This window comes from Panthera tigris, chromosome C1 (genome assembly GCF_018350195.1).
Source record: "Panthera tigris isolate Pti1 chromosome C1, P.tigris_Pti1_mat1.1, whole genome shotgun sequence".
NCBI lineage: Eukaryota > Metazoa > Chordata > Mammalia > Carnivora > Felidae > Panthera > Panthera tigris.
In genome coordinates, this window is record NC_056667.1 from 90,805,317 (window position 1) to 90,832,823 (window position 27,507).

Sequence of the window (27,507 nt, forward strand, 5' to 3'; positions counted from 1 at the left end):
GTATCTCCCATTTTTACCTAGTTTGTATGAATACTAATGGTACTTTCAAAAGAACTTATAGTCTGAATATTTGGACTAAAGTCCAAAGATTTGGTAACATAGTTCAGTGTTATGATTTTGGAAGATAACAGAACATGTAGGAAATCAAGAACTAAGTACATATAGCAAGGGGAAGGCTGAGATTCAGTTGCTGGATCATGGCCTACAATATCAGAATATGGGTTCTTGGAAGGGATCAGTACATATATTACTGTGAATAGAAAAATGAGTGTTTAGCAGAAGACGCAATGGCCTGATCAAGAAGATTTTTAATTAAGTTTGAGTAGGGTATTGTGAAAATACCTTTATAAAACTGTAAAAACTGAACACTGTGGCAAACCACAGAGTTAAGAAAAGAAGACAACAGTTATTCTCAGAAGAATAAGGGAAAGTTGGGGAACAATACTCTATGGCTTAGATGTTTTCCTTCCCAGAGAGAGCACAATAGTTATATTCATTTTCTACTGCTACTATAGTAAGCTACCAGAAACTTAGTGGCTCAAAACAACAGAAATGTATCTCTTAAAGTTCTGTATTTAGGAGTCCAACAAGAATCTCACTGGGCTAAGATCGAGCTATTGGCAGAGTTGTGTACCCTTCTGGAGGTTCTAGCAGCAAAATCTTTTTCCTTGCCTTTTCTAGCTTCTAGAAGCCACCTGCATTCCTTTGCTCATGCCCCCCTTCCTCTACTTTCAAAGCCAAGAACTTTCTATCTCTCTTTGCCTTTCTTCCATTATTACTTCTTTCTCTGACCACAGCTGGGAAAGGATCTCCACTTTTAAGGACTCATGATTAGATTGGGCACACACAGATAATCCAGGATAATCTCACTACCTCAAGGTCCTTATGTAATTTCTCTGTAAAGTTGCTATTGCCATGTAAAAGAACAGGTTATTAGGATATAGACATCTTTGAGAAGACAGTCAACATTGCCTACCACAATAATCATTGATAATGTCAATTTTTTAATGCCAAGGATAAATACGCAGGCATCATGGAGATGGAATGTAACTCATGCTCAGAATAAAGATATGCAAGAATAAAACTAACTTGAAAAAATACATTATAGGGTTAGAAAAGATTGCCATGGGTCAAGAAGGTATAGACTCACATTATGAAGTAGAAGATAGAAACAGTGAAATATTTTTTCAGTCAAGACCAAGAAGCTTATAGAAAAGGTATTGTAAAGTGTATTATAGACCACACAGCTATTTGGAAGATATAGATATTTTTCAAAGCCAAATTAGAAAATCTAGATGCTCTGGAATCTTCCAAACTGAGGGAATTCAGATACCAAGATATTTGTTAAAAGATGTGGTCTACTAATTGTTGACTTGCATTGACAAGAGTGGAAAAAGGAGTCAGGAAACTAGTATTACCACTGGGTTAGTACAGAGATGGTAGTATCACATAAGTGAAGAAATGTTAATAAAAACCTTTAAGGGACATTGTCCCAAACCTTAAGAAAAATTCAAAATATCCTTGGGGGGCAGGAGTAAGATCTTAGACCCTTATTAAACACACACACACACACACACACACACACACACACACACGCTCTTTTTTTTTTTTTAAGAAATAAAAGAACAAATTGTTCCCAATAGATGACCCAAAATAGAAGACTTCTAAAATAACCAACATGGCTATCCAAGGGTTCCCAACAGGGTTTTGACAAACATTTAGTCCCCACTGTGTGCCATACACTGTGCTGCAAATTAAGGCTAAAAAATAGAAGTTGCAAAAATGTAGGATGGTATAAAGTTGTGTTCACAGTTGCTTAGGTCACAAAGATGTGGCAATCTCAGCTCACATTCAAGCTCAATTCTAGATAGCAGTATGTCATGAGCAGCAAAGAAGCTAACACAACTTGAGGCTGAACAAAGACCAAAAGAAGTTACAGTCCTTCTGACATGTGCCCCAAGCAGCCCACGTCAAGAGTCTAGTCCTGGGAGACCACATAATAATGCAGCAGATAGTGATGTAGGAGAGTTCCATCTTTGGTGAAGGGATTTTCATAAAGCAAGCTGAAGCAGGTTGACACATGTCAACCAGGGTTCAGAGGGCTCTTATGTAACAAGTGGACATGTTGGTTCAGGAAGATAGAATGGAGACCAGTAGGTAAAAGAGAGAGGTGAGTCTCAGCATTTTCCAACAACTATTCTCCCCAGCTGTTTTAAGAATATACAGGAGAGTGCCTTGGGTAATGATAAATCCCCAGACTCTGGAAGAGTTCAGAGAGAAGCTGGATGGGCTCCTGTGAGTGATGCTTTTGGGAGAGTTTCTGCCTGAATGAATAGTTGAGTGAAAGGACCTCTAGGACCTTTCCAGCTTTTTGGCTCTAGTAGACCAAGTCAGTGGGCCAAGGGAAGGCATCATGAGATACCTCAAGTTGTATTAAGAACTAGTTTGGCCATTCAGCTGTCCTCTGTGCTCTTGCCTTTCCTTACCAATGGGTAGATTCTCATGCTTCTCACTGGCCATGTTCTCCATCCTCACTTCTTGGTAAATCCTTTTTTTCTAGAAACTAACTTTTCTCCTACTATAGATCAGGATGCTTTCTTTTATTTTCTTTTTTGATTGTTGTTTTGTTTTGTATGAGATTAACGTCTACAGACCTGCCAACTTGTGATCATTAAGATGATGCTTCCAATTGCTTCACTGAGATGAAGATTATACCTCCCTGGACAAATACTGTGAACCTAACTTGTAACTTTTCAATTGCCTCCAGTTGCAGTGACCTGCTATTTGCTGTGTTACATTAAAACATCCAATTCACATTTCACCAGTTGACCTCACATTTTGAATCCATTGACAGGTGGCACATCACTTAAACAAGGATGTCCGTGATGCTTCAGCGCATTTGCAGGCCCAGACATATGATTTCACTCATTTTGGCTCTTGCATCTGTATCACTAAACGTGAATGGCATCACTGAATCCAAGTTTTTAATTTTCTTGCTAGCAACTTGAACAACAGTCTCATCTCCCTTGCTGAGCACCACATACATAACAGTGATGAAAAGTAAATAGTTGGAAGGGTACTTGATGTTACTGTTGTTCAACTCCTAAGGGTGGGAAGGAAGTGCTCATTAAACAGAACCAGTAGGAGCCTCCCCGAGGTAATTTAAAAGAGAAAATATTAGGACGACAGAAGATAGAAAGTGGCAATTTGTAGGCATTACAAATAGGCTTGGTAGTCCTCCTGGGGAGAAAAGGCTCATTTTGTCATCTAGAAGAGCAAACCCCAGGGTTGCTCTCAGTTGTGAAATTTCTCCTGATTCAGCAGGACGTGGTCACAGCAGTCCGTCATGCTAATAGCCATCACTTTCCAGTTCCAGTCCTGTTTCCCTTCCATTCTTAGCATAACTTTAATTTGGGATTGGCAGAAAAATCCCACCAATCTCCAGTACACCAGGGACCTGATGCCACCCATGAACAGGGGAGCCAAGGCTTACCCTCATGCCATGGAAAGTGCTGTCCCCCTTCACATTACTAATGACTCCATTTGGAGCAACCATTAGAGGCAAAGGCTGGGGCAGCTTGAAAGGAGTGCCTTGTTCAGAATTCCCCTCACAGTTGGATCATATCCTAAGTATGTTCAAAATCAAAACCTGTGACTCTCGAATTGTTAGAGCTTGGCATAAGACAGATACAGATGGTAGGTATACTAACAGCAACTCCAGACCACTTCCTGACATTCTGAGGTTTGCCTGCTACTCAGCTACCCTGTGCTCAGCTCAGAGAGGGGCCTCAGTTCTGACCTCAATAAGAAACATTCCATATTTACTTGGCAATCCATATGAATTTTCCCCCTTTATTTGAAGAGAATTTGAAAATGACAAGAATGCCCAAACTCTACAATTTTACACCACTGTACAAGTTCAACAGTGAAAGGTGTGTGAAATGCCAAAACTCATGGAGAAATGCGGGTACAACTCTATCTACTAGTGTCCCAGATTCGAAGCAACAGCCTGGTCCTATCTGATAGTGAGATGATCGAGAGGCCAAGAAGAAATACAATACATGAAGTTCTTTCCTTACTTTAGACAATACATAAATGGAGTTTCACCTTGAGCCACTCTTTACCCACTAGTGAGTGTTGTGTGTGTGTGTGTGAGAGAGAGAAAGAGAATCTCAAAATCTTCTGAGGCTGTGTATATAAAGGTAATGCCTATGTGTGTAAGTCAGCCCAATTGTAAAAGGGCCGCCCCACTTGAAATTTGTGGGAGAAAAAATTTTACGTAAGTGAAAAATCAGTCCTCAGCCCCCATCAAACAGAATTCTGGGGTAGAGGAGCCACAGATAAACCAGGGTAGCTAGGGTTCCTGATAACTAAATTTTAGAAGTCAACACAATGAAATCAGGGATCCTAATTCTGGGTGTGACTGCTACCAGCTCTCCAAGGAATGTTTGTTCCACACCTCAGCCTTTTCTGTGCATCTCCTGTGAAATCCTCAGGCTCCTTGCTGGTTTGAAATTCTGTGATCCTGAAACCTCACAAATGGTTTGACCTACTTGCATTTGGGCCAATTTCTGAGGAGTAATAACTATTTTAAAATAATAAAAGTTGTTATTTATTGTACATTTTATGTGTGTCAGGAATATGTATGCATTATCTCATTCTACAAGGGAGGTTAAGATTATCTTCCATATTTTGTAGACAGAAAAACTGAGATTTAAAGAGGGCAATCCCTTCCCCCGCCAAAATGGCACACCAGTTATTAGCAAATATTTATTAATTGAGTTTGCTGCAGCATTTTATAGGATTTTGTCATTTTTACTTCGAACATGGAGACAGAGACTTTGGTGATTTACTCCAGGGGTCACCATGCATTTTCTAGGAAGAGTCAGATAGCAATTATTTCAGGTTTCCTGGGCCACACAGTCTGTTGCAACTACTCACCTCTGCTGTTGTAGCCCCGAATCAGCCCAACATGATGTTGAAATGAATGCGTGTGTCTATGTTCCAATCAGACTTTGTTTATGGACACTAAAATTTGAATTTCATATGTTTTCACACGCCATGAAATATTATTCTCCCTTTGATTCTGTTTCAATCACGTAAAAATGTAAAAAACATTCTTAGTTCATAGGCCATAGTAAACAGGAGACAGGCTCCATTTGGCCTGCAGACCATAGTTTGATTTATTTCAAGCTCACACAGCAGTTAGAAATAAAAAAACAGAGGACCTGTTTAATAAAGCGGAGAGAGTATGAAGCAGGAGACAGAAGAGGACATTAAGAAAAAACGCACACATTTCATTAAAGTGTGTCTTCTATCTTGATATGGGTATCACAGGGGGCTGGTCTAACTGATTCATATTTACCAGGCCCTAATTGACCTTAAGAAGAAAGTTAGGATTTCCAGAAACATCAAGGCTGCAATCATATAATTTCCAGGACAAGATCACAGGCGTAGTCATTGCCAGCCGTTTAAAGGCTTACGAGCCAGCCGAGTCAATTTAGCATCAATTTAGTACAATCAGCAACTAATGAAAGAGGAATCAGGGTGGCCATAATACAATCAGGATTGCTCATGTTGGTGTAAGGAATCATTCTGTTGCATTCTACAGGAACAACCCATCACCTTGAACATCAGCAAAAAGCTCTACTAAGGGAGAATTATAGTAATAATACCACCTACAACACGGAGAGTGCAGGAAAAACATACAGAACCCATTGAGAATTTTTTTTTTCTACCATCGGCTTTGATGTCAGAGATAATTATTTTAAATAAAGTGTATGTCAGGGCCATAAACCCCTGCCTTTTCTGCCCAATGCCCTTTTGAGTGTGACTGAGTCCACTGAACCCAGGGCATTCTGGATCATGTGGCTCTACCTCCAGGAACAGAATGATGTCATGACCATCCTTACTTAAGGGCTATATGCTCTTCATCTCATCTTTGTCAAATCTTCTGTTTTTAAAAATTATAGTCAACCTTCAGTTTTCCATTGCTGCAAGGTGGGAGAAGAGGCATGCGTTAATACAGCGCAGTTGACTATCTCGATGTAAATTCCAATAAGACTGGATTTCATTGAAAACAGGCACATACACGCAGAAATTCAGGCCCGTACACGATTCATCTGTTCCACGTCCAACTTCAGTCACCGACTCATCCTCATAGATAGCAGTCAAGATCATCCAGACATTGCTGGATGCTTTAAAACAGAAACAATTGCTAAAAATGTATTTTTCACAAAATTCTTTCCCATGTTCTACAAAAGTGCAGGATTAATATTATGTATTGCAGCTGTTTCTTCTGTGCTACAACTCTTTGGGGAAAATGGGTGTATGTCTCAGAGACAAAACTACAAAAATAATGAAATACTGATGTAATTATTTTTAAGAATCACCTTGAGACCTCTTTTTAATTAGTATTTGGACCCTATGGACTTAGTCTTATGTTAATCTGTAGTCTTTATCATGAAAATCAATAATATAGACAACTACATTGTTCACATGATTTTGAGTACAAAAAGACAAAGCTTGGGAGTTTGTAGGGAGGCTTGTTACCAGGATTAATCTGGCAGTTTATTAGTGATATAATGTCACAGTGGCTGCATTTTCAATGATCTTGCCAATCCAGCTTTAACTAGTGCCCACATGGAAGATATTTGGATATATTATGAGGTCTTTACTGAGATATCACACCCTTCTTCTTTCCAATTAAAGTAAAAATTAAAGGAGCTGATTTTGCACCAAGGATGCTAAACTATGTATAGACACATAGATATGACATATGAATTCTGTCTGATTATATCAGGCTTTAAAATTTCTGAAGTCACATTTTTACTCAAGACTGTCCAGAGTCTTGGGATGGAGGAGTTTCTGTTTCACCTATTGACAAGGCCCATCTAATATGGGTTAAATCAATCATGGTCAGTATGTTCCTTCATATACAACAAATGGGGTCAGATTGTAGCATACTCTATAGGAAATCTATACCCTTAATTTCATCTTTGGTTACTAAATTCGATTTAACCAAGGTGATAGAAAGGCTTCTTAACCGAGTCTTGCAAAATCTGTTGAATTTTCCTCCCCAGCAAACCAGGCTGGCTAGAGGATTGTTTGATTCATTCACTTGTTCACGCCGTCATTCATTCACCCATCCATTCCTTCATTTATTCATACTGTCATTCGTTTTAAAATATTAAAGCCCAACTGTGCACCAGGAATTGTGCTAAATTTTATCACCAAAGGCAATGAAAATGTGATCCCTTCCCTCTAAGGGCTGACAGTTTAAGGAGGGTTCTCCACTCTAGTTGGAATCTGAGAAGACAGACCTCCTGTACCACTTTCCTAGCTTGTTTTTCTGGTCACAGGAATCTCTCCTTCAACCTCTAATCTTAGGATCTTATATATGATTTGAGTCGTAGACGTTTTCTAGTTTAGCCCTTATTTTTCAGTCATAGATGAAAATTGTTTAGTCTTTAAATTGTTCAGGGCTTTAATAAGCTCTCCCTATTGCATTGACTAATGATGACAGTGGCCACTATTAAGTGGGCAGGCACCATGTGCCGGGAACTATGCCAAGCCATTTACCCTGACTTGTTTAATCTGTATAAAATCCCATTAGCAGTTATCCCCGCTTTACAGATAAGTGAATCGAGGCTCAAAGAGGCGAAGTACCCTGCACGTATAGATTCTTGCAACTTAAAAGTGCGATCCTTCAGCCAGCAGCCTCAGCAGCAGTTGGGAATTTGTTAGAAATCAGAATTTCAGGCCCTCCCCCAGACTTCCTGATCTGCATTTTAACAAGATTTCCAGGTGATTCATATGCATTTTGCATTAAAATTAGAGAAGTTAGGGGATGAGATAGGAAGTGTAGATTTTAACCTAGGACGGGCTGATTCTACAGCCCAGGTGTTTTGCTTATTTGTTTTTATGACTTAGTGTTCACAGAATGATGGTAGCTGGGAAATCAAGGGCATACGCACGCGTTGGAAAAAATTATATAAGGGGCAGAACTCGTATAGTATCTCATGTCATCAGTTTTTACCAGCATGTATTCTACAAATCCAAATCATATTAAAAGAAGGAGAATCATGAAAACTTAAACAAGTAGCCTATTTGTTTTCTTTCACCATATAATTTAAAAGTGGTTAATATTTGATAGGTTAATAATAAATATTTTAATATAGTATATTGCATTTGGTTATGAATATATCAAAAGGAAATACAAAGTGAGTTCCGAAAGATAAACTTTTATTGGGCACATGAAATAGAACATAAAATTTGATGGCAATTACCACTTAATCTATTCATGTTTGGAAACGTATTGAAAGAGAAACTCATAACTCAGTTAATTGTTATGAATTATTAATTGCTCATTTGAAAAGCGATGAGCAGAACCGCACTTGTTGAAAAACTTTCCCTCTCAGTGGCTTTAACCTTTGTGTCATTGGTTTTATGAGAACAAAAGGGAAAGAATGACAGCAAGATTCTAATCATCCAAAACTAGAAAGTGACAAGACTGTGAACATCTCAGCAACTGTATAAAGGTTAATTGCAATTGAAATGGAATAGTTATTGCTGGCCCCCCTCTAGCATACATAAGTATGACTCTCCTGGGGGCAGGCCCAAGCATCTGCATTCTCCAAAACTTCCCAGGCAATTACAATATACAGCCAGGACTGAGGGCTACATTTTCAGTAACTGCATGTTGTCAGAGAGATTTCATCCAGCCTTGAACTTGACTCGATATTCTGAACCCCAAGTGAATGCAAGGTGGGTTCCAGTTTGCCATTCTTCATTAGAGTTTGAGGTAAGAGGGCATTTAACCAAGGCCAGGAGCAGTGTAAACCATGGCAGCTTTATAAAGACATATTCCCTAGATGGCAAGTGATTTCTAATCCATACAGGCTAAGATCAAGAATGTATCTGGATTTCAAGATACCTGATGTAAATAGCCCCTTCTTTCTCAAAAAATCAATGTTATGAGTTTCTTCTGTTGGATTAAAAAAAAAAAAAACCTTCAAAAAGTGGAAGGCTTTTTTTTATGAACTAAATCCAGGGATTTATTGTTTAGTGTCAGCAGCGTAACTGCTTTATAATTGATTTTTCCGAAGAGAACTGAAAACTTAAGCTACCTTAATTTCCTTTATCTTGACACACATGATTAGCATTACTCTGAAGTATATTTTATCAGGTTCCCAATTACCATTTTTTTAAATCAACTTCCTCCTTGCATACGTGTCTTGATAAAATATTTCTGAGACAGAGAGAAAGGAAGTATAAGAAGATAAAAAATATGACTGCTTTATTCCTGTTGACAGCTTTATATTCTTTCTTCAAAAAATTATGTTTATATTCAGTTATTTTTTTTAAATGAGTAGGATTATTAAAAGACATTAACACCTATTAATTTTTTAAATCTTGGGATAAAGAAGGAAGAACATTTGGTTGGGCAATGACAGAAATTTAAGGACAATGAAACAAAATGTAACATTTGCAACTTAGGCTAATGTGCCTGAGTCCTTATAGACTCGATCGAACATTTTATATGCAGCCATTACAGTCCTGTACCATTAGTTAGCCTTATTCAGCCTCAGTTTGCTGATGTAAAATGACACTAAGAATCAGATCCATCTCACTATCTGTGAAAATTCAATAATATAACGATATTTAACCCAGTTTCTATCTCACAGTAAGATCACAAGGTGAGCTACGTGATGGTTCCCGCCCTCAAAGTTTCATTGAAAATGGTGGGAATTGGATCAACAAATTTAAGAAAGCAGTCAAGTTACAAACAAAATGACATGAGAATGAAAGCAATCCTAGTCACAGCTGCTACCTGGAAAAAAGAAAAAAAACCTCAAAAATGGATGGGATTTAATACTTAGTGTGTCATTTTCTTGTGGTTCTTTCAAGTCCTCATCACCCCCTGTGAATGCAAAATTTTAATTACGATTTTATCCAACATCAGTGCCTTTTAGTTTTGCAGTTTCCAAATAGAGAAGTAAAGCTCTCACTATAAACTTTTGTCCATTAGATTCACCCTAACCTTAGCAGCACTTCTTCATCAATTTTAGGATCGTCTTAAATCCTAGAAATTATCCTGTAATGCTAAAATGCCTGCCTGCTAGCCAGGTCTTGAATTATGGTGACCCCTAATCCAACCCAAAGCAGACTGGGTTCTGTGGTTGGACATAAACCAGTTTCTCAGGATGATGACTGGACACTTAACAATCAATTGTGCCATCATCAGACCTATTGGATGTGATAATTGATCATTTTCAGCTTGGTGACTATTGACACCCTAAGGGATTTGTATGTCAGAAATACATTCAGATCCCCCACCCCTTTTTTTAGAACTCCTCAGGAGACTTTATTATTAGTATTATTATTGCTATTCTTAGCAAATTCATGCTATGTGCTATCTTTTTCAGCAAAGATTTCTCTTCTTATACTACAAAGATGCTCAAGTTGAGACTCTTACTTTTAAGGGAATAAGGTTTTTTTTTTCTTGCAGAAGATTAAAAGAAATAATATGAGTAACAGTTTAACCACATGTCATCCAGCCCATAAAGAAGGAAGGCTGAATTTTAACAGTGAATCAAAGGCATTGAGGCACAGAGGATGAGTTGATATTTCTTCAGCCCTAGCAATGTCACTACCAAATGTGAAAATAAGAAGGAAACAGAACCTCCAAAGGGTAAGGAGGACATGAGGGAAGTGTGACTGTCCCTCACAACAGGCAGGGGACTCACTGCCAGGGTCAACCAATCTTGGTTTAGTCTGTGCATTTGAAATGTGCTGTCCCTCTGTACGCTGTATTGGCATATTAATTTATGTTTTAACATGAGTGTACTAGTTGTTGAGGAAGTATTTATCAGGGCAGGGAGAAAAGGTGTGAAAGTACCAAGCTCTAAAGAAGCAGGGTTGGAGGAAAGACCCTGGGTTGAGGGATTCATCAATAAATAACCAAACATTTATGGACCTTTTGCTATGAACCCTGCATCATGTTAGGTGCTATATAAGATGTAAAGCAAGGTTAATACAGCCTGTGCCCTCAAGGAGGTTATCAAACTCGAAATTGGGGTAAAGCACATAAATTAGAGAGTTAAATGAAGTTTCCTGTCCAGAATATTTAGTTCTCTCCTAATGACTCTGGTTGTAAAAGGAAACTGAAAACTACTCTAGGTCTATTCTAGCTGAGTAAGTAGCTCTGTCTTGAATAGTGGTTGGAATCCTGGCCCTGCCTCATCCTGTGTTGAGTAAATTATATAACCTCTCTGCCCAAGCTGTTGCTTCTCTAAAAAAAAGAGATGATTTCATCTCATAGAGTTGTCAGGAAATTAAATGAAATGGTTGTATTACTGAGCACAGTTCCTGGGGCCCAGTGAGCTCTGCGAAGGATCACTGTTATTGGGATTGTTCTACTGTAAGCAAACTGCAGTAGGTAACAGCAATTGATGAAGAGCTGGGAAGGATTTGCAGCTGTCAATGAGCCATTACAGCTATAAATGGAGATTCCAATCATAAATGTTGGTTTCTAAGCAATATTTGACAAGGCAATTAATCATGTGTGCTCAGAAGCCATCAAGGGAAAGTGGGGAGTCTCTGGGTGGGGACAGAGAACTTTACGTGGATTCCCTGATGTTCTGAAATTCATTTGTGGGGGATGTGGAAAAGATAAGTAGTTGAAAATTCTGTTCTATATTCAGGAGGTATCTGACATCACAGGTCTTCTCCCTTGTGCTGGGGAAGTGACCAGGATCTATGAAATGCCTGAACCTCCTACCCTTGCTCAAGATTGTTGGATACTCCCCCTTCGGTCTTTGAGGGAGAAGTTAGAGCTTCCATTCATTGTGGCTAACTTCTCTGGTATGAGTTTAGCATCTCAAAACATCAGAATTTTAGCCATCATCTGTGTGGTAGAAGAAAGAGTTCTCCTTTGTACCCAGTTTCAAATGAGAATTTTATTGTTTTGTGGAATAGCACAGTCAGCTTCAAATTTGTTAATAAATCTGAAGGTAAAGGTAGTCTTACACTTTTTAATCAAAAAAAGGCCAGGCACTATCTGTTCCTAGCTCCAAATTTAACATCAGTACAGAAAATAATGTTCCTTTAGAGCATGGATTTCTGTCTAAAAAAACTTCATCCAGAAACTGACAGTCAAAAAGGACATTGAAAACACATTTCTTTTCAAGAGAAGACAGGTGTTCACTGGGGATCTTTTCTTTCCCTCAGCAGGTGCCTAGTTTCCAGCTCAAGAGTATGCATTACTCACTGAAAAATGTGTTTGAAAACACAACTAGAGATCATGACTAAAACCCCCAGGGGCTCTCCTCAGGCCCAGCATAAGTCCAATTCTATGCCTGCAATGTTCTTAAGCTTTTCCCACTGACTGTGTCCTTCTTTTCAAACTGCTATGACTTTAATAACAGGAAAGATGAATACCATATAGGGAAATTCACTGGAGTGTTACAAATAAATACACCCCTATTAAAAATAGGTGTATTTCAAAATATTTCAGTAATAAACATGCCATGTGCCATAAGCATGCTTGAACACTTCACACATGTTATTTCAATTAGCTTTCCCTATAACCCTGAAAGAAGTGCTAGTATACCCAGTTTATGGATGAGGAAACTAAGGCTCAGAGAGTTAAATTTGGTCAAACAATTGGTAGGCAATAGAGCTATTATAAAACCAAGATGTAGATCTGATTCCTTGTCCCATTTGCCATGCAAACTCAGTGCTGTGGGTCCAAAATAGATGCAGTCTTAAGCTCAATCCTCCTTCAGAACTGGGAGGGTAATAGCAACTTGCAGTGTCGTAGTCTTGGACCACAGCCCAGCCACAGGATCAGTTTGCTTTCAGTGAGATGGAAACAATCCTCGGTCCTCATTAATGGGAGTGCTTATGAACACAGACACCACCACACAACAGAGAAAAAGCCTTCTGGACAAAAACAAGCATCGACAGACAAAGGTTACTGACTGTGTCTCAGTATCACTTTATCATGTGCCAATGGCAGCAAATGTTTATTCGCTGTCCTCTGTGTGCAGCGAATTTATTTCCCAGAATCCACAGCTCATCCACCCATGCTCACTTGGAAGGAGGAAACTATATTCTTAGATCCCTAGCTCTCAAGGTCGGCGCCTAGAAGCGTGCAGAGAGGCGCTGCCATAACATACAAACTGGTGAGAGGTAGCATCTCATGTAGGGGAGGAGGTTAACAAAGAGGATGGGTTCTAAGGTTGCAAATCATTCAATTCAAGCCAAAATCCTGTGTCTTTTCACACAGAAAAATCACTCAAACTGGTCATGAAAATACCTTCTGACCAATTCCTCAAGCCAGTCAGAAATTCAAATAAAGACATCAAACTGTAGCTGATCCCACGTCACTTCACATGTTAATACCTCAAAGAAGGAAACAGCGTACATAAACAGCTGTTAGATATTTAGTCACTGGCCCTATCTGACCAAAGAGATCATCTTATTCCGACATCATCATCATGACAAGCCGTTTGCATCATCTTGCTCGGTGTCCAAGGGGTTTTCATTTTGTTAAGCCCAGGCAGCCAAATGAGCCAATGACTTACCAGATCAGCCCATGGAGGGCATCATTCTGTTGCCTTACTATGTGGACACCAAGCAGAAGATCAAATAATCTTCACGGCATCCCTGTAAGAGAATATATCACCTTCTGCATTTTACAGACTTAGAGAGGTGAACCCAACTATCTAGGTCACAAAATTAGAAAAGAAAAGGATGAGACTCAAACCCAGTTCGCTTCCTCTCTAGGCCACCAATGTGTATTCACCGCCCAGTGCCACATGCAGAGCATTGAGCTACGGCACTCGGGGGTGAGCCTTGCAGAGAAAGTGAGGTGAGAAGTGAGGTGTAAGGAGGCAGACTGTTGAACACCAGACACTGGCAAGATGATTTTTAGGAGCAGTAAAGAGTCATTATTCACAATGTTGTCCATTAACCTAGTGTGGTGCTCCTCAGGATCAAATGAAACAGAATGTTGGATGCTGGAAACAGGAAGGCGCCCATCTTCTCTAAAGCAGCAGGCTTATTCTTCGCCAGCTGTGTTAGTGCTTGTGAAAAGTAATAAATGCCTGATTCACTGTAAGGGTCCAATATTCTCAGACGGGCAGGGCAAGTAACTGCTGTTGCATTGCAACCATTCCAGTGAAATAAGGTGACAGCACTGAGTAGCATGGCAGGAACAATGCGTGGACAAGCCTTGATTGTGGTAGCAGCTTTCATGATGTCATGTCAGTGCTCCATGGTCAGGCTCTTTCTGTTGCCCTGGAGACAAGGAATAGCAAGAATCTCTTCATCATCAAATCATTAGCTGCTGGTAGCAGACACTGTCTCAGCTCTTGTGTCCTGTGCCTGTCATCTCTTTCGGAAGTGTGTATGAGAGGAAATGGAGATGGCTCCATATAGTGGCTGCACATGCTATAAATGGGATTTTTGAAACCGTGGGTAGTTGTCATGGAATAATCTCCGATCAGGTTTGGAAAGATGCACCCATTTCTAGAAGAGATAAGAATATTGCCCATGCCTGAACACAGTGACCCATCATGATGGGAGACTCATGTCATCTCAAAAACTGAAAACCATCTCATGAAAAGGAGGATGAGCAATGAAGGATAGGGGAAATGAAATAGTGCAATGGAGGGAATCCTAAAATCACTTGGGGCTGTGAGTGATTACTTACAGTACGTAGTAAGGCAATAGAATTATGTCCTCCATGGGCTGTTCTGGTAAGTCATTGGCTCATTCGGCTGCCTGGGCTTAACAAAATGGAAACCCCTTGGACACCAAGAAGATATCCACCTCCCTGCTTTCAAACTTTAGAAGAGGGAGTGAGACTTAGACAAAATAGGCATAAGCAAGTTCTCTCTCACCCAAACTGGCTTTGGAATCTGCTGTAGGTCCATGCCTACTCCCAAAGACCCTGGTATTATAAAATCACCCTTGGTCAAATAAATCAGCTAAACTTTTCTGAGAGCTGCCACCAGAAGTGAGTCGACCCCCCAAGGAGCCCACCTTGTTTGCTTACTGGGACTCCTAACTGGACTTTAGAATAGCCTTTGATGTATCTGCAGATATCACACTGCACTTCATCTAATCCTTATGCCCAAAGTAGATTAGGGTATCTGGTACCAACCAAGAAACCCTATACCCCAGGGTTACAGGTTCCATTTGTTTTCATATTGGTCTGCAAATACCTTTGTCTGGCTATACATTGTAATAGTGTTGCCTTATGATGATGCAAGACTTTAATCCCCCAGTTGGATGTCATGTGTGCTTTGATGTACCGTTAGCTGTCAGAGGTTCTAGCGTGCAACTGTTCTCTGTAAGATCGCACTGGAATGCTAAGTTGTAGGTCCACAGATTTACACATTTGGAGTACTGTGTGCTGTGTAACTCAAGGTACAGATGAATTAATAATCTGTCTGCAGAAATTCTGCATACAAAATTTCTTCCTTTTTGTTCTATCACAAATCTAATTACTGGCACATCTAAGATGTATCATTTGAGGAAAATACAAATCTCAAGCCTCAGGCTGTATGGCTAGCGCAATTCTTTTTGTGCCGTTTTAGATGCGTGCACTTAGAATTGTTCCAGGCTGTTCTCCTTCATTAGAAAAGCATTCTTGGAGAGAAATAAAGGCCAGCAGGCAGCATCCAGATTGGAAAGAAAACACCGCACATCTATCACTCAGTTTATTTTCCAGTATGAATTTCTGGTTCTTTTGGTACAAAATCCTCTATCCAATACTTTATGGCAGCACATATTTGGAAAAGTCTGGAAGCAATGCATTTGAATTCCATTTGCACCTTTCATATTTATTCATGTGCACAGTGCTGTGTTCAGTGCTGTAGATATACATAGATGTGAGCACTCATTCAACATGCTTACTTTGAATGTGCTATGCTCAATTAACAAAATTTGGGAATATTGTTTAATATCATGCTTAATTATGACATATATGTGTCTATCAGCTATTCATGTAATGTTCTTAGAGGCAAATAGATTATTTTGTTTGGGGGGTTATCTAACAATAATTTATCTTTTATTAAGTTTTTTTGTAACAAGAAAATTGCAACATCCTTTTATAAATATTACAGTTTGAATCATACATAAGCTGCCAGAATAAATTATTTATATCCATAGACTTATGAGTTTGTAGTGTGAGGATGTGTTCGCCTTCCTAAAGTATTAGAAAATTATGAATCTAATACTTCGCCATAATATCTAAGGAAACAGAACATTAATTTCTTGGCTTTTTGTGTTATGAGTAGTGTAAGGAAATTTTTCTGAAGACTTTTATCTATCCCAGACTCCTTTGTGACATTAGAAAATGAGCCCATCCCCGGGATGGTATGTTTTTATTCATAATATTCAAGGAAAAGTTTCAGTTTCCTTTTAAAAGTTGACCTCATTTGCCCTAATAGCCCAAGAATATGTCCTCATATGGAAGTTTGGGAGTGTTATTCCTTATGCGTCTGATGTCAAATATTAAAAAACACAGTATAATAAAAAGTCCCCTTACTTTAAATCTGTTAGTCAGATTAATAGGGATGGCACATTGGCTCCACTGTTCTATCACTCCACTGGCAGCCTTCTAAAATTAGGTACTGCCAATCTGGGGGAAGCCAAAGAACTCTATATCATTTTAAATTTAACTTCATCCTGCTCTGAAGCCATTAGAGACGATTAAAGGAGATCTCCAGCCATTATAGTCAGCCCAGTAGTCTTAAAGTTCAAAAGGTAAAAAGCACTTTTCACTATAAATAAACTGAGAGACAAAATTATTTTCAATGAAGTTTCACTCTCAGTGAAAATAAAGTAGGTAATTACATTGGCTATTACTGAGGTCACTGCCTCATTGACCATCTGGCTTAAAACTAAAACATAGGTATCATTTATGACACGGACAGAAATGAGCAAAGGGTCCACAGCTTCCTCTTTTAAAGACCTCCAAATTCAGTTAGTTCACAAATTAATAGTCTTCATGAAACAGTTACTGAAAAGTTAGCCTGATGGCCTTCTTGAGCCCTTTTTGAACAACTCTGGAAGGAAAAAAAAAGAACATAAATCTGTAATATCTTACCATTACTATTACTATAGTTATAGTTTCCATATGATGGGTTCTTGCATAACATTTTTGCATGCCAAAAACTAGTGGTCCAAATTTATCATTCCAATTTCTATAATGTTCCTATATATAGAATCCTATTTGTTAGATGTAAACTTTACTTTCAAATTGGAAGTGTTATTTCTTACAAAGGAATATGATTCAATTTTGCCTAATTTTGCTGTACTTTCTATAATTTCAAAAGGCATCAAAACAGGACCGATGTTGCTTTAAAATTTTTTTTATGTTTATTTATTTTTGAGAGAGACAGAACACAAGCGGGAGAGGGGCAGAGAGAGGGAGACACAGAATCCAAAGCAGGCTCAAGGCTCCTGGCTGTCAGCACAGAGCCCAATGCGGGTCTCAAACCCACAACCTTTGAGCTCATGACCTGAGCCAAAGTCAGATGCTTAACCGACTGAGCAGAAAGATGTTTTTTTAAAGTCATTCTCAATGCATATTCTTTGATTATTTTTATTAATCTCCTTGGCCTCTAAAAAATGTCATTATTGGATTTTTAGTTAGCAGTGGCTCACACTATCTATTATTGCCTGAATTGTACTGAAGACAAAATGGTTAGAGCAGTTTATTGCCTTTTTTAAGGCAACTTTGCAAAGATACATTGTTTAAGAAGAGTGAGTTAGAAATTGGATAAATTTGGTCTGAGTCTTAAACTTAGGATAACTTTATTCCTATGTCCTTTGTAAAACCCAAAACTTTGTTTAAAAAACAAACATGTTCTGTTGTGTTGTGTTGTTTTCTGAACACAGAGGCTACCAGCTTCAGGTTATGCCATTCATTCAGCTGCAAAGTAAAATATACACTTTCTGAAGATCCCATTCTCTGCATTCATTGCTGTTGGAGAGTATTCACAAATACCCTTGCCAGTATACATAGATGTCAGCCTGAGAAAAGGAAAGGAATGAGGGCAGAGGAGGAGGAGGGGGACAGAGGCAAGGCAGGAGTGGAAAATAAGTTGCCAAGAGAAAAAAACTACACTTTCAATTTGAGCTTTTTTCTATTTAGTCAAGTCTTGCAAAATTATTCACAATAAAGATTAATGATTCCTTACAGATGGGGGTAGGCCTTAGCCTCCCCACTAGTTTCTTCTGACAAAACCCATTATGCAGTGATGCTAGTGGGAAGCCAGCAGGGGATAATTTGTTAGAACACCTTTGGGGATGGAACGCTCTAACCTAGAACTTGGCACAAGGGAGCTGTTCCAATACACAGTTAGGGAATGTTGAAGGAAAGGGTTCACAGCAGCATTTTCAGACATAGCCAACCAGGTACTCCCAGGGAAAATCATTTGCTTGTGGATTTGACAGTGAGAGATTTAAAACCACAAATCAGGGTCCCTGCCTCCCAGCTAGCCAGAGGTACACCAGGGGAGCAGAGATGCATCGATGGGTTCAAGTACAGTGGTGGCTCATCTTTTCTGATTTTGCTTTTTGTTCTTTTCTGTGTCTTTGGAACATTGAGAGTAGAAAACAATTTGCTTTGCCAGGAGAGAAAAACCTCAAAACACAGTTCTCAGCACAATGACCATGCAGGCTGAGACCCATCTCAGCGTCACAGATGGCTAGCCCTGGCTCTCGTCATGACGCTTGCCTCATTGCCCGGTGCCATGCCACTAAGCCGTGCCTCTGCACAGGGCCAAGCTGGCAACTCCCAGGAGTGCACTCTCAGGTCATTAGCAGCCTCTTTTACCATGACATCCCTCCTTTGCTCTGTTACTCATAAAGAGGTGAGCTGATAGTAATTTATCAGGCAGGACAGATTTTACCATTTGGAATAACTTTGGCAATTAAATCTCACAAAGAAATCCAATAGTTCCTATTTGGGATATGAAATTATTTCCTCTATGGCCCGTGGTTTCATATTGACTTCTTACAAATATTTATATTCCTAGCATCTTAGCTGTATTGCTGGGGGAAAAGGCACTTCTGTGGAAATAATAGCTGTAATCATTTGATAGTTTTGTTTCTTTTCTTCTCTTTCTTTTCTTTCTTTCTTTCTTTCTTTTCTTTCTTTCTTTCTTTCTTTCTTTCTTTCGAAAGCAGCCACATTCTTCAGCTCTCAGTTTTATACTGAACTAGAAATTAGGAGGTAGCTTAGCTGTGGAAACTGATGTTGGAAACCGTTCATCCATCATGAGGAATGATCTTTTCTCTGAGGAGAATTTTCTACCAGATTGCCAAGTGCATAATATTCCACTGGAGGGGGGCTGCATAAAACGACACTGCTGTGACATATCGCATGATATGTAACTCTAGAGGGCCTGGAGTGCTAATTGTGTTCTAGAGGTATCGTCGGGCCTTAAAGCCCAGAAAGTCTGAAGAGTTTATCTAATCCTGGAGTAGGAGAGCAATTAAAATCCATCTCAGCCAGGAGAGCTTCCACAAAATCCAGTATTCCCGTCATAGTTTTAGGTCCTTAAAGGAAGGATACTAGGTGAAACAAGCCATAGACGCCTTCACTTTATTCACTGAACATGTATTGAGCATGAATGCTGTGCCAGGCGCTGTTCTGGGTGCTGAAGGTATGGTAATAGGAAGACATACGCAGCCCCTGCTCTCCAGAGCTCATATGCTGGTGGGAGGCAGATGAGAAGTAAGGCAAGGAATGAACAGTGGGTGTAGACCATTTTAGACAAGTGGTTATCGAGGGCCTTTCTGAGAAGGTAACACTTTGGCTGAGACCCAAGTGTCAAGAAGAGCCCACTGTGGGAAGTTCTGAAGGAAGAGTATTCCAGGGAAGAAGAAATTCGTCCTGCAAAAGCAGAAAGGCAGGAAGGAGCTTGCCCAGTTCAGAAAGTGGGAAGAAGAAAGTGTGGTGCGGTGAATCAGAAGAAGAGGGTCTGAGATGAGGTGGGAGAGGGAGTTGGACACCAGATTCACCTGTCCCTGAAGGGCCAGGAGAAGAGGTGTGGCTTTTCTTCTAAGCACAGTGGATGTTAGGCAGTAGGGTGACATGATATGGGGGTTTCAATTAAAAAATAATAAATAATTGTGACTACAGTGAGAGCAATGAATGGTAGAGGGGGCAAAGAGAGAGGGCGAGGTTTGAACTAACAAGGCCACAGTAGTCTAGGCAGAAGGCTTTGGTGGCGTGAACTGGATTGGCAGCAAAGCAAGTAATGAAAGTGGATGGATTCACGACCTGCTGTAGTCTGTGCCTGCCTTTGCTGAGAAACTCAGTGTTAAATCTAAATTTTGAGGTGGTCTGCAACACAGCTTTGTATTTTCTGTTTTCTGTTGCCCTCACCACCTGGATGCCTTGTAGTTGGGCTGTACTGGTTTCTGTTTGGTAGAGAAGGAAACAGAGGAACACAAGTAGTAGTTGTCACAGCATTCCAGCATATTAATGTAATGCCTAGAGATTAGACAAAGTGACTAAGTCCCCAAAACTGGGTGGGATCCCAGGCTCTGGCCACCCACTACCTATGTGACTTTACATACATGATTTACCTTCCCTGAGTCTTTGTTTCTCCATCTACAATAAAACTATCAGGATAAGAATACCTACCTTATAAGATTGTTAAAAAACGATTGAATACATTAATGCATGAAAAGCACTCAATAATGCTCGATAAATAAATGTTAGCTTTTGCTATTATCATGGTTTGACTAAACCCCCTTCTCTCACCCCGCTCCCCCGCCCTGACCAAATGATACATCAAATGACATATCAACATGTGTTTTTCTTTTAAGTTACCAAACAGGAAGAGAGACTGTGTAGAGATTTTCTCAATTTCTTAAAAGGAGAAGGGGAACTAACATTGAAGAAGCTCTTGCTATTTGACAGATGTTTCATAGACAATTATATCTCATTTAGACCTCACTGTAATCAAAATAGTTACCATTTATTGGTAAGCTTTTTATATGCAGTCTCTATTTGCACCCTCGGAAATAACTCTGCTGGGAAAACATTATGTGCCTGTTTTACAACGTTGGAAGGATCTGGGAGGTTACTTGCCCTCCCAAGTTCCCACAACTAGTGAGCTGAAGAGCTGAAGAACCAAAATGTGACCCAGCTTTGTATGACATCATAGCCTTTCCCCTTTCTCCTAAAGAGTGGGTTAGAGGCAAACTATACCAGGTGACTTCCAGCGATCTCTCAGATCCATCAGACAAACCAGGAAGTTAGTTTTCCCCCCATGCCAGCCAGCTCAGGTCTTCATTTGTGTCTTGACTGGTCTCCAATCAAGGATGTCCTGGACTAGATTCCCAGCCTGGTTAGTGCGTATTGATGACACACTTTAATGCCATTAGGCAAGTACCCATCGTCAACAGGAATTTGTTGTGTGCTTCTTAGGAAATAAACTCATGAAGGCTGGAAATCACTGGAAATCCTTTACTTTTTCATGTGGCCATTCAGTCTTTTCACATTATTCTCACATAATTGCTTTTGGCCATATAGTTAAGGATCTATTGATGTTAGCATTGTAAAGAAGATCTATATCATGTAGTTTGGTCATACAAACTCATTTATTTGAAATTTTGGCATGATTCTTCTTTACTGACTGAATTTTTGTCATAAACTTTCATCTTATTAGTTATGTAATACTGTAAAAAATAAGACACAATTTTAATTCATGGTACCTTTGTTTCCTTGGGTTTCTTTTTATACTTGTTCCCACAAAAGAGAATTGATGAAATAAAACGGCACACTAACAACCCATAACATTAATTGAGACATTTTTAGATATTTAAGCATTAGGCCAAGAGAAAAAAAAATCCAAGAATTCTCATGGGAAAATGATTACATTGTCAGAAAACCTCTGTTTCCCACTCCCTACCCTCATGATTCTTCTCTTTCTTTGCAATCTATTTATAAATTGCCCTGTTTTGTCTTGATGAAGCCAGGCCAGCCATAGGCGCACCTTTAGATTAGAGCATTTAAACACTGTAGGGGCATTTGACAAGCACAAAGATTTATAACCAACAATCATTACCACAAAGGAATTGCCTGATTGAACAGGTCAGAGACCTGCCTAAAACATTCTAATACACTGAAGTGATATTCAGAAGATGTGACTAGTTAAGGGCACCTGGTGTAGAAAGCAAGCATTGCATGGAAATGAGTGACCTGGACACAGATGAAAGGTCTACTGCAGCAGTGACAGGTAGCAGGAACCCAGAGGAAGGGGGGTGAGTGGAGCAAAGAACTTTAGATTAACTGAGAGACCTACACGGAGCAACTGGTACAAAACAATTAGAACCCCGGACAATAAAGCCAGATAAATTGACCCACGTAGGATCACACAGCATACCAAGCAGCACATCCAGTGCGAAGAAACGTGTTCATTGGAGGCAGGGTCTTGGCTTTGGCCTAAGGAGAAGTCGGAACGTTGAATTTGTGGAGCGAAAAACCTGTTTGCCCTTCTGCACTTTTTTTTATAGGGAGTACATGTAACGTATTCATCCTTCTCATCCTTGGAATAAAATAGCCAGGATAGAGGCTAAAGCTGAGCTAGAGTTTTAATTTAAGATTTTGGAAGGCTTTAAACTTTAAATGCAATCCATACTCCCAAACAAGGAGAGCTGGAGACCTTCCACCCCCACCCCAAGGAGGGCCAGCACCACATCTCTGGTGTGGTGTTCCCTCCAGATCAACCCAACCCTGCATCACCCTTCCCTCTCTCCTTCCCTGCCCCCCTGTCTTTGCTGCTTTCACTCCAAAGAATTAAAAGAAACAGAAACAAAAGGTATTAAAAACTACAGAGGAAAGGAACATTGCTGAAACTACTATTTGGAGTCAGTAATGAAACCAGATTATTTTCAGTTATATTCTCAAGAGTGATTTAACTCTCACATGATCTTAGGAATGCAGAATTGCTTGAGAAGGGGGAAAAAAAAAAAAAAACCACACCAAGAAGAATCTCCTGTTATGTGCCAGGCAGTAGAATAGGTGCTTAGGATACAAAGATAAGAGATGTTCACTGCCCTCAAGAAATAATGTTTAGACTTCCACTCTGTGCAAAGCACCCCGTGCTGCTCAGTGCAGACAAAGAAAAGAGCTACAAGACAATGCCCTGCCCTCAAATTGCATGTGTTTTCATGGAGGAGACAAGAAATGCATGTGGAAACGGGGTGTTCGTTGTAAGTTTTGAAGAGTCAAATAAACCTTGGCATTTACTGAAGGACTTTCTGTGTGTCAGGCACTGTGGTGGCTGCCTTATATGTATTAACTCCTTTAATACATATATAACAGTCCTATGAAGTGGATACCGGGTATTAAATTAGCTCCCTGTTGTGAATAAAACAAAGATTAGTTGAGCGACTTCATAAGAGCATCCAGCAAGTATTTGGTGGAACCAAGGTTTAAATCCAGGCTGTTCAAACTCTATCTACAGTTAGAGTTAGATCTATGTCTAGATCTAGATCTTAGGCATCAAAGGCAGGGCTGGTGTCTGAAGGCTGAGGCAGAAATCTTCATGGTGGGGTTGTCCATGAACTGGCTTTTTAAGGATGGGTGCGAGTTTAGGGAAGGACACACCAGGAGTAGAGGCTCTGACTCAGGGGCCAGCATGTGGCAGCCAAGGAACAGGAGGTCAGAATGGACCAATGGTGCTTGGGGCCAGAGAGGCCTAAGTTCTAGTCCTGCCTCTGCTGCTGGGTTGCTGGTAGGGCTTGGGTAAAATCCACGCATCTCCCATAAAATGGAAATAATAATAATAATAATAATAGCTATCCTGCCAGGCCAGTGGAATTATTTGGCAAAGTGACATATGCAAAGGTATCTTAATTATAATTTATTTTTGTTTGTCTTGTGCATATGTATGTGTTTAGGACAGTAAGTAGATTAGCCAACATTGGAAAGTTTATGTTGGGGAGTAAAAACAGACGATAGGGAGATTCTCAGCACATTGTGAAGGATTCTGACTACAACATTACCCAGTGAGCGAGGGGTATCATGTAAGCTCTGTGAGTTCAATCTGGCCATAGCACTTCTGTGCATTTGATTTGGGGAGAGAGAATAGACACAGTGGGAAGGTAGGTTAGAAGTAGAAAGGGAGGAATGGATATGATATATGACTTTTTTCTATGAAATTCATGTATTCATTCACTTGAGAATACTCAGGCATCCACTGAATACAGTCGGGTACTAGGCATGGTTCTAGGCATCACACATGCATTGAGGAACAAAACAGTCAAAATCCCGTTGATAGTCTAGAATAAGTCATTATTAATATAAAATTATGGTATATTCAAAAAAAGAATAATAAATGTCCAAGAAAATGAAACGTGTTAGAACAAGATATTTTCAGAGCACCTGGGTGGCTCAGCTGGTTAAGCGTCCAACTCTTGATTTCAGTTCAGGTCATGATTTCATGGTTTGTGAGTTTCAACCCTGTATTAGGCTCCAGGTTGGCTGTGCAGAGTCTGCTTGGGATTCTTTCTCTCTGCCTCTCCCCCGCTCATGCACTTTCTCTCTCTCTCTTTCTCTCTCTCTCTCTCTCTCAATATAAATAAATAAACATAAAAAGAAAAAACTTAAAAAAAAAGAACAAGGTATATTTCAAAGGCTCTTGTGTGATTTCTCTTTAACCAGCCCACCCAAATCGTATTCATTCCTGCTTAATCTAACTTTGGGTATGCCTTAGTCTGCTTCAAAGAGGAGGGCTAACATCTTTTCACTGTGTTTTAAATAATGTTCACAGCCTCCCAACTGTATCCAAACCAATTCCTACATTTTTTTTTTCTTTCTGCCTCTGAATCTGAAAGCCCCAGAAGGCACAGCTCACACATGTTGCTTGCTAGCCTCTTGATTTCGGGCTGACTAGCTCACCTCTCTCCTGAGACACATCTATGCTTTTCTTAGAAGACTTAAAATGTCCTTCTCTATACCTGCAATGACTTTATTTCCCCTTTTCAAATCATCCACTCTGGATTGTTCTCATCCCTACACCTTTTTATTAACCTATTAAGAAAAGATTCCCTTGGATGTTAAGAAAGAACTGAGTAACTTTACCTTCTGCATCATGTTTGAAGTTTAGGTTTGGTAAAAGTTACGTTGCACAGAATTATTTAAATTACTTATGAGCTAGTCTAGCATTCCTGTCTTACCAAAACATTTTCCTCAGAACACGCTTTGTCCCTCTTTCTCTTCATTAAAGAAAAATGAGCAAATAGATCTTCTTTTCAATGGGTAAGCAGTTGTTTTTTCTGTGTAAGGAACTGTAGGTGGGAAAGATGATTTTTTTTTAATCGACAGGTATTTATTAAGCCCCAAAGAAGCTAGAAACAATTTTTTTATTCAAATATTTTTTAATGTTTATTTATTTTTGAGAGAGAGGCAGAGCACAATCAGGGGAGAGGCAGAGAGAGAGGAAGACAGAGAATCTGAAGCAGGCTCCAGGCTCTGAGCTGTCAGCACAGAGCCCGAGGAGGGGCTCCAGCTCACAAACTGTGAGATCATGACCTGAGCCAAAGTCAGATGCTTCACCAACTGAGCCACCCAGGTGCCCCAGAAGCTAGAAATTATTAATGATTAAAGTGAACTAGAAGACACAAGAACATACCCCATGTGAAGTTACATTATCCAAGGAATACATTGACCTACAAAGATAAACACCATTCCTGTGGCTTTCCCAGTCTATGTTTTTATTGCAGGACTTTGAACAGAGCCCACACTTACAAAACTCTTAATAATAATCATTGAGCTGAATGATCTCTCATGCTCACAACAGCCCTATGAGATGGCTTCTGTTACAGATGAAAAAATAGAGGCTCAGAAATTCAGCCATGAGTGGTGATGTCAGTATTCGAACCTAGGCTTTTGGACAAAACCAAAGTAAACAGTTAAACACTAAATTTTGCAGTTCAAATTTTGGATGTCTCGGGACTTTATCAATGGGAAAGGACAATGTGAACTGCAATGGGTCACCAATGACTTTATTGAAAAGATATGCTTATGACCCATCTATAATTGTAACCCCTTGTCTGTTTGGAACCTTGTTAATGTACTTTAGAACACTTAAATGTTTGGTCCCTGATGCAGTAGCAAGTACATTTTTGAAAATTAGCAGTCATTTTTACTTGGAGCTTGGCATCCCTAAATGACTCCTGTCATCATTCTGCACATTCTCTTGATTCCATAATGTTGTTTTCCTCACCTTGAATTTATTGACACCAATTCATTTTGCTTTGACACTGGCATTAACAGGGAAATGGCTTTGCTTCATCCAATTATAAAATCACCTCCCAAGACTTCGTTCGACATTGTCAGGAGGTGGTTATGGTGACAGCAAGGCCACAACAGACAAGAGTGAATTACAGTGATTCTCAGGGAAAAAAAAAAAATCATTAAGAAAAGTTACTGCTGTGTGATTTCAGTAGCTATTTTTCATACTTAAATATCCCTGCTGTTTAAAAATCCTAAGAGGGCTTAGACCATATTTAGAACACTCCTGCCAAATATATATAGGAAAAATTAAGTCTCTAAGGAGTCATTTAGCTATAGCTTGACAAACAGGAACCTCAAATTATATTTTAGCTTTACACAGTGCTCAAAGGCATTGAAATTCTGTCTCAAAAAAAAAAAAACATGCATGTGAATTAATGACACAATTATCTCCTCTCAGTCGCAGATAACTTGGATTCTTAATGCCAAATATCAAAGGCCTACTATAGTATTGCTCTACCTTCTCCTCAGAATGTGGACTGTTTTACAGATTTGCCTTCAGCATGGAATGAGGCTATATGGATTGTCTTTCACAATTCCCTCATCATTTCAAAGAACACCAAATCCTTTTACCTGCATTCTTCCATATGCCTGTGATGGTGTATCACCTCCATCCTAGTTCCACATAGAACAGTTCCATCTGGATGTTTTTTTAGCCTATGTTCCGAATTTGTCTAGTCACCTTCCAATCAAAACAAAACAAAACAAAACAAAACAAAACAAAACAAAACAAAACAAAAAGAGGGGCACCTGGGTGGTTCAGTCGGTTGGGCGTCTGACTTCAGCTCAGGTCATGATCTCGCGGTTCGAGAGTTCGAGCCCTGCCTTGGGCTCTGTGCTGACAGCTCAGAGCCTGGAGCCTGCTTCAGATTCTGTGTTTCCCTCTCTCTCGGACCCTCCCCTGCTCGCACTCTGTCTCTCTCTCTCAAAAATAAATAAACATTAAAACAAAATTATAAAAAAAAAAAAACGGAAAGCCACTAATTTCCTTCAGGGCCATGTCTTTTCCACCTTTGGGTTACTCACATGCCAAGATGATACTAAGGGCCAATACATTTTGCCTAATGAAAATTGAAGGGGGGTGCTTCTGATGACTGAGCTCAGGTGGCCACTCTTGCTTCTTCACCTCCCTCCATCCCTTCCCCAGGCATAAACTGTATCATCGAAGGAAG

General features: G+C 39.7%; 1 protein-coding gene across 2 annotated transcripts in view; it reads left to right on the forward strand.

Annotated features, from left to right (window-relative positions):
• NTNG1 (netrin G1) overlaps positions 1–27,507 on the forward strand; it is a 344,789-nt gene that overhangs the window by 304,262 nt on the left and 13,020 nt on the right. The window lies entirely within an intron of this gene.